The following is a 9,068-nucleotide window of genomic DNA, read 5'->3' as shown; positions in this document are numbered from 1 at the left end:
TTAAGGGCTTTAAATTTGAAATGATTATTGTTCTAAAGATTGGAAAATTTCTAAAATTTAAATCTTTCGTTAACAGTAAATTTTGTCTCCTCGTAGAACAATTTTTGTAACGATGAAAATGTTCGAACTTCGTTTTTGACATGCAGATCTTGACATAATTTGACTTTACGAGCCCCAAAATAAAGCTTTTTAGAAAATTTCCTTTTGTATGTGTGTGTTGCTATTTCTCTTTTTATGCCAACTCGAAAACAGGTTGCGCTACTATCATGAAATTTTGAGGAATTGCAGCCCTTAATAATATCCATTATTAATTAAGTTTTGAGTAAGCTGACAAGGGGACCTTTAGGTCTGCTTTTTTTTGTTTATATTGATACTCTCCTCAATAAAAGGTACATAGCAGAGGTTTTCTGAGAAAAATCAAGAGACGCAATTTTGATCCAGTTTCGAGAAAAATGAATTTAAAAATTGCGAACGAAGAATCATCGAGTCGGTGTGAATGTATTTCGAAGCGTCAGTAAGGTTGCGGGTTTGATTCTCGCTATCCTTACTTTCTTTTTTTATTGATAAAAATGATTGTTTATTCCATTTTTGAACAAAATTCTATATAATTATGACACTTGATGATTATTTATTCCTTATTTTCAATAAAAACTTTATCGTATGTTTATTGTAACTTGTTTGGACAATTGTACATTTTATTAAAATTCTGCATTCTTCAATAGTTTCATGCATTTGCGTTTTTAAATTAATGAAGGAAAAAGGTTTTTCAAACAAAACTTTCAACAATAAATACTAAATGAAATTGTTTTTGGCAAACTAAAAAAAAACACATAAATAATACACAGTTATCTTTAATACGTAAAAATACATTTTGAAGACACTTCTGTTTCTTGTTAGTAAATATTTGTGAAATAAGTCACTGCATCCACTCGTATTTCGTTATTATTGTTGAGATTTTATTTGAAACTCTTTGTTACTACTTTAATCTAAAAATACCTTGTGGCTACCATCCAAGCGCTCTACCAGGGAGCTACCGACGGTTCGAAATACTTTTACACCGGCTCGATGACCATTCGTTCGTAATTTTTAAAATGCATTTTTCTCGAAAATGGGTCAAAATTGCGACTTCTTGAATTTTCTTCGAAAACCTCTAGTATGTACCTTTCATTGAGGATAGTATCAATTAAAAGAAAAAAAAACAGACATAAAAGTCCGCTTGTGAGTAAGAATAAACATATTTTTTACCATTTTATACCTTTCTCAAAAATCTTCCAAGATGTGAATTTTCGTTTGAAATTTTGATTATGTCTAAGAAAAATAAATTTTATACGCAGAGTTTGATCAAACAAAAACATTCTTCGACAAAAAATAAAGGTTGTGCATATTAATTATATATTATGAAAATTAAGAAACATAATTTTAAAGAATTTTGATCAAAAACATGACATTTTCTATTACAAAAAAGAATGATTAAAATATATGAGAAACAATAAATAATAAAAAATCACATGATTCAAATCACAATTATTGATATGATAAACATGTCCAAATTACTTTGCAGCGGTTTGCAAATCAATAAAAAAAAGTTCCTTGACCCGAAAAAAGGTTTTCTTGTATGCAAATGAAAACATTGTTGTATCAAACAAATTTTGATTGATTCAATAAAATATTTGTGTGACCCTACGAAATTTCTTGGTCGAATCGACCAAATACTCTCTCGCCAAAGATTTACTTGAAACAACCAAAAAATGTTATGGGTTTTAACAAATCTATTTTTGTCCAATTGTCCATATCATAATCATATTCCATGAATGGGCCAACAGAATTTTGGTTGCCTCAACCAAATTATTTTTTAAGTGATCCATTACAGTTTTACTGTAATTTGAAAATTAAAATTTTCTTTTAGAGGTAATTGGATCTCTTCTTGATTGATAAAATATTCCCTATTCTGCGACGGTTACTTCCTCGTTTCGAGACAGGGTCTCCAGCGCGTAAAAAGAGCACGTAATTACACGGACTCGTGATCGATTCCTCGGGTGAGTAATGAATTTTTTACGACCTAAAGCCCAAAGATCCATCCATGGACGATGAGGGCCGTGTCCGATGAGCTGAGGTATATTGGTCCGAATTGGAACGACGATGAACCTCGGTCTCGAGCTGCTTCAATATATCAAACACACACATTCAACGATCTAACCCCCTCTTTTTATCACTTACTTCCTATCTTATGCAACCATAGACACATATACATGGATAAATCAGTGAGGTCACACGTAATCAAGATAAACTTCTTGAATCTAGAAGATTTTACTTTCCGGGTCGTTTCGTGACACAATTACTCAGTAAAAGAAACTACTTAAGTGTTACACTCGATGTTACACCTTGAAATGGTTGGCATTAGACTCAACCTAATTTTTCTATCTTTGAGGAAAATTGATCTGGTCTTAAGGTACATCAAAACCTCATACTGCGCGCGCGCGTCTAATGCTTTTACATACAATTCTTTTATTTGGAAAGAAAGTTGAATAGAATACCATGAAATTAATTTTTAGATTGATAACTTTTATTTGTGGACGGCTTCGAATAAGTGCCCTCTCACGATGCAGATTGAATAATTGTGTAGTTATAAACATTTGCATGCAACTTTGGAAAAACAATCTAAAAAGTTGGCGCTTATTACATATGTTCTCACCTGCTGTCGGTGCAAGATGGTTTGATTCTGAAAAATAGTATGATATAACAAATAATTTTACAAATTTAGGAATAATAGCTCAGTAAATGAAAATGAAAAACGAACGGTAGATGGACTGATGAAAAAGGCGATAAAAATAATCAGTACATGCATCGTGAATTACGACCCAAGCCAGATTTATGTGCAAACATCTTCAATAAACGTTCACTTATGCTGAAAAGATTTCACAAAGATTTCAAAGATTTCATAAAAATTACACAAAGATTTGATAAGATTTCATAGCTTTTCTTAACCTAAACTAAAATTATTTCACAAAGTTTTTAAAGATTTCACAAAGGTCCTTATCGTAATAAGTTCTTTGGTTCTTTACATTATTAATACCTGGAAAACTTATCATTTTAGTATATTAAGTTTTTTTCTGTACAATGATTACTTCCAGTACTTTAAATTGGAAAGACATTTTTAGTCGATTTCACCAGTCTTTATTTGTTTTTGAGTATTGTTCAAATAATCAATAATCTTTTTCAATTTGAAAGATATCAGAGCGGAAAGTCACCGTAGAGACAATCTTGGTCAATTTTGCAAACTAAAATTGATGCTGCTTTATGCAAAAAATAAGTTTTTTTCGGAAAAAGGTTAAAATTTACAAAAAATAATTTTTTTTACAAGATCTTATGCAATTTTTTTTCTTACTGTCAGTTTATACCAATTTCAAAAAAGTGGATAAGTTGTAACAAATCATGACTTATTTATTTCGGAGGAGGGGGGTGGATGATTTCCTACAATGCTATTCTTTTTTAACCAATAAGAGTATAATTCTTCAGCAAAAGACGAATTTCCAAGCAGATAGTTGAATTTTTGAATAAGAAAGAAAAATCTTTAACCTAAAATGGAATAGTTAACAAACAAAACAAAAACAAATTATCAACCAGTTAAATCCAACGAAAAAGCAGAATTTGCAACAAAATAGTTAAGTTTAAAAAATAAAAAGTCAAATTTATTAGAAAACAATTGACTTTTAAACCGGAAAAGAAAAAATTTTAACGAAAAAGTTCATTTTCAATCAAGAAAGAGGACTCGTTAACAGAATATTTGAAGTTAAAAAACTATATTTCAACATGAAACAAACGATTATTCAACTAGTTGAATTTAACTAAATACAAAAGCTTCCTTTATGAAAAAGAAAAAAGATGAATTTTTAACAAAATAGTTGAATCCTCAACTGAAAGAATGAATTTTTAATTGGCAAGATTAATTTTCTATTTAAGTAGATGAGTTCTCAACCAAATTTATGGATCTTCTACTATTTAAACAGTTAAAATTTCAACTTATAAAGGGTAAATTTACAAATAAATATGTTGTTTCATTTTTGACCCAATAGTTTAATTTTCCAGTAAAAATGTGAATATTCATAAAAAAAATTACAAAGTAATTGGAACTTAAACCAAGTAGTTGATTTTTCAACCAAAAATGAATTGTTAACAAAATATGTAATATATAATATTTAAACCAAAAAAGTATTTAATTTTTAACAAAAAACAATTGAATTCAACCAAAAAAGACGATTTTTCAAGAAAATAGTTGAATCCTCAATTGAAACAGATTCATTTTTTACCAAGCAGTTGCATTTTTTATCGAAAAGGATGAACAATCAACCAAAAAGGTAAATTTTCTATAAAAAAGAAGAATTTTTAACAAAATATAAGGATTTTTAAACTAGACAAGGTCAATTTTCTATTCAAAATATCAATTTTTAGTTAAGAATGCAACAGCTACATTTTCAGTCAAGAATATTGATTTGACCAAAACAACTAATTTCCAGCTAAACAGTTTAATTTTCAACCAAAGAAATGAATTTTCAGCGGAAATAATTAATATTTAACATAAAAAAATGGACAAAATACATGAATTTCAAATAACAAAGATGAATTTCAAACAAAAATGGTAATATTAAAATTTTCAGTTAAAAAAATTAATGTGCACCATAAAATAAACAAATTTCCAGCAAAATAATTGCATATCCAACTAAATAATTAAAATGTTAATGCAGATTGAATATTTTAAAGTTTTGATTTCAAAATTTACAAAAATACCCGAGGAAAAATGCTTCGACTTGAGTTCGACTTGAGTTCGACTTGAGTTCGACTTGTTTATGTCTTGAGTTCGTCTCCAAGGCATCGATGTCTGGCTGCGTCTCAAAACTGAGTCCAGGCATAGGCCTTCGTCTTACTTTTATGGCCACGACAGGTAAAACGGCTTTTACTTGTCTTAAGTCTAATAAAAAGAGTGTCAGTTGAGTGAATGACGCCTGAAATAAAAGACCTTGGCCACTAATGGACCCAAGTGGGGAACCTTACATAATGACTTCGTGAGGTTCTTCGCTTGGGGTGATTGCTAGAGAGATTGATCAGAAACCTGGGAGCAGTGTTGCGGAACGAACGTGTTATTTACATAAATAACACGAGAATTCTAGATCAATCTGAAAAATCTCTATCCCTTCCACACACTACTCCTTTCTCCTACCGAGTGAGAAATGCCTACCCCGAAAGGGGAATGGCTTAATGGTGTAAGAATAAAAAAAAAGACGAGCCTTGTCTTGGCTAAGACGACGTTTACTTGACTTAAGACGAGCCTTGTCTTGGCTGATATTATCGAACCTGTTTTGGCTCATAAATGAGATTAAAATTGATGAATGAAAAATTTGTAATTATTAAATTAGTTATTTTTAATTTAAAAATTCAGAATCAGTGGGTCTGAACGAGTATAACCCTTAAACAATTTTCTTCAAAAAAATAAAAATGGTAACTTTCTAGAAGGATCTCCTAAGCCGTTAGAAATACATAAAAGCCAACAACATTTTCGGTATTATCGTCAAAAAAGTATAATACAAATAACAATACGTAAATAAGTTGATTTAATATATATATATATATATGTATTGTGTAAAAATATATAAGATTGTTTAACCATTAACGAAGATTAGCTTTTAAGACTGTTAAAAATAACCTTTTTGTTAGGCCTGGTATACGCTCGAAGTTGTAAACCGCACGTGATGGAGTCATGAAAATACGACTCAAGAGATAAATTTATGTTTTCAAGGCATAAAAACTTGTCTCCAAGACATAAATTGAAATCTGGCCCCATCTCAAAAGTGATACATGCTCAAGTCGAACTTTTCGACTTCAGCATGTCTTGATTGGGGGCAATTCAACTCGAACTCAAGTCGAAGCATTTTTATTTGGGTATACAGTATCTTAATCTACACAGTGTCCCAATTTATACACTATACAGTGTCCCAACTTCTATAGTGTCCCAACTTCTATAATGTCCCAACCTATAAAGTGTTCCAACCTATACAATGCACCAATCTATATGGTGTCCCAACTTATACAGTGTTCTAACCTTTACAACACTTCCCTACGTTATTTTGAATCCAAAAAGTCATTTTTTCCACTGTGTGTTGGTCGACACGAAGAAGCCAAAAATATCGTTTGACTAAAGTTTAATCAGAGAGATTAACAGGGGTCAATCGTTGGTTAATCTTTCGCTTTCCCTCGTAAATGCGTCGATAAAACGATGATGAACTCATATTAGAGCAAGCAAGTCGATACCTCGATAAGGTCCTAATCGATAATTGTCGGTTGGTTGGTTGGCTGGCAGGCAGGCAGGTTGACTGACTAGCTGCCTGGGGGATATGCCTTGGTAGAAGACTACTGGGGTGAGAGAGGTTGGGTGCGAGGTGGGTGGTAGTGGGTGGTATAGATTGAGCAAACAGTGCGTTTATAGTATGGAGCAAGCCTCTGAATATTCTCCTCCCCGAAAACCGATCGAGTAGTCGATTTTCGAATACCAACTACATCACAAAGAAGACGATTCAAGTAGCGGTTTTTACTCCATCGACACCTGTTCCGCAAACCTTTTGCGAAGTCAGCGATTGCATAAATTTAAAACTGATAATATCATTTTTAACAACGATGTTTAAGGTTCCAACGACTCTGGAAAATAAGGATTGGAAAAAAGTAGAAAAATTATGTGACTCTATTTTCAGTGATTTTAACTTAACCTTGTGACATTTGTTCACATTTTGGTGAACCCTCCGTCAAAATGTCACTAAAGCTGTCTAATTCGATTATTTGATTACAAGTTCATATTTTTTAGTCAGAAATTCATGTAATTGATTGAAAATTCATGTATCTTGTTGATCATTCTTCTTTTTTGGTAGAAAATTCTCTTGCTAATGAAATCGATTTTTTGGTTGGAAATTCAACTCTTTGGTTGAATGTTGCACTCTTTTCTTGGAAGTTAATTTTTTGGTTATAAATCAATCGTTTTAGTTGAAAATCATTTCTGGTAGATCATTTAATTATTTTATTGGAAATATATTTTTTTTTTTGGTTCAGAATTGATTTTTTTACTGAAAATGTAACTTCTGTTGTTAGGTTAATATTTATAATTTTTATTTAAAAAAAAATCTTTTCTAGTTGAAAATTCGTATCTTATAAGGATAGAAAATTAATCTATATGGTTTGAGAATAACCTTTCTTTTTAAAAATTCATATTTTTTGTTGAAAAATAAACTACTTCGGTACAAAATCAAAGTATTTACTTTAGAATTTTTGTAGAAAATTCGCGTGTTTTACGGAAAATTCGCCCGTTCGAGTAGAAAACTAATTCTATTTGTTCAAAATTCATCTTTTAAATATACTTGGAATGCTTAGGCATTTCATCATATTCTTTTGAATGCCCTTAGATTGTTCTAAAATTATTTCAATTGTATTTTTACTTGTATTTTACTTCAATTTTACTGGGATTGGATTTATCTAAAATACTTATACTTTTTGGGTGAGAAATTATTCACTTTTGGTTACTTCATTGGTTAAAATAGTTAAGGTTTTCATTTTTTTTCAAGTAAATTAAGTTGTATCAGCTTTAAAAATAGTAAATAAAAAATTTATCAAGTTAATTATAAAATTCTTTAAATTCTATTTATAAAAGATTTTATATTAAAAATGGTACAAGATCAGAACTTTCCCGAGTCGAAATATGAGTTCTCTATTGATTCTCCATAGTGCTAAATAAATTGTCTTTCGATTCTCTTCAGGCTTAGACGTTCTCCGTTGATTCTCTATAGTGCTAAATACATTCTCTGTTAGTGCTAGTCAGTCCTCGACGTGCTCGTTTCATGCTCTTATGTCTTATTTAGTTCTCTGTTCATTCTCTTTAATCTCTTTGAAATTTTCATAGGTTTTTCTGAGTTCTTATTTGAACCTCTATTATTCTCTACCAGTATTTAAAGCCCTCCTTTAAATCCTCTTATATTCTCCTTAAAATTTTTATAGTATTTTATAAATAACATCTCTATATATAGTCTCTTGAATATTTTTAAACGCTATTAATTCCAAAGTAAAAATATCACAAATGTGCATTTCTTTTCTGGGTTTCCGCTTTTTTACGAAATTTGAAGGTTATGTACGGTACGCGCGCGCATACCACGGGTCGATTCGAAAATCGATGATCGTTCAGCAGCAGGTACTACGTGTTCCGTGAATTCGTTATACAATTTAGTTAAAAAAGTGTTTTAAAAATAAAGGATTGAAGTGTGTTTCTCATTATGGGTAGCAAAAAGTATGCTCTCATATGGTGGATCAACAGTTCCTATAAAGATGTTCAGGAATGATCTACTTTCCCAACAAAAGACAGGTTTGTGAACGCCATTTCTACATTGATATGGGTGGATCACAAAACGGGAATGAAAACGAAGGGAGAAGCGAAAATTCTTGCAATATCAGGTATGTACGCATTTTCTATAAAAATATTTCTTTTCTTTTTGTAAGTATTTACTGGCACATCAGCAGTGCTAAACGCTAGGACGAATCTTGTCCATTCGTTTGGCATCGCTAGTGCGCCATTTTGACACAGCAGACGCGCTGGAATGCACAGGAGTCATCCTAAACTAAAAAATTGATTTATTTACGCTTTTTTTCATCTCAAAGAGAAATATTGTGCAATATTTTGAAAAATTCATGCTAATAGCTTTGTGAGCGACAAATGACCCTAATTCCTTTCGCATATTTCTGAGGTCATCTTCAAGACCATAAGAGGACGATTTATTAGGATAGACAAAATAACATTTTATTTGTACATAGCTAGGGATCATTCACAAATTATGTAAGGCGTTTTTCTTTTTTTCCATATCCCCGTATCACTATTCACTTCACGGAAATTATATTCTCATCTTTATTTAAACAAAAGAAAAACGCGTTACGCCTCTCAAGTTTGAATATTTTAATTCTACAATTTTTTTTCAGTGGAGATTTTTTATATATGTCGTCTTTCGTACCTATTTTAGTTGCAATAATTAAAAAAATAAGTATAT

The sequence above is a fragment of the Belonocnema kinseyi genome, chromosome 9 (genome assembly GCF_010883055.1).
Source record: "Belonocnema kinseyi isolate 2016_QV_RU_SX_M_011 chromosome 9, B_treatae_v1, whole genome shotgun sequence".
Lineage (NCBI taxonomy): Eukaryota > Metazoa > Arthropoda > Insecta > Hymenoptera > Cynipidae > Belonocnema > Belonocnema kinseyi.
The sequence above is the reverse complement of the archived record's forward strand: the minus strand, read 5'-3'. Positions refer to the sequence as shown.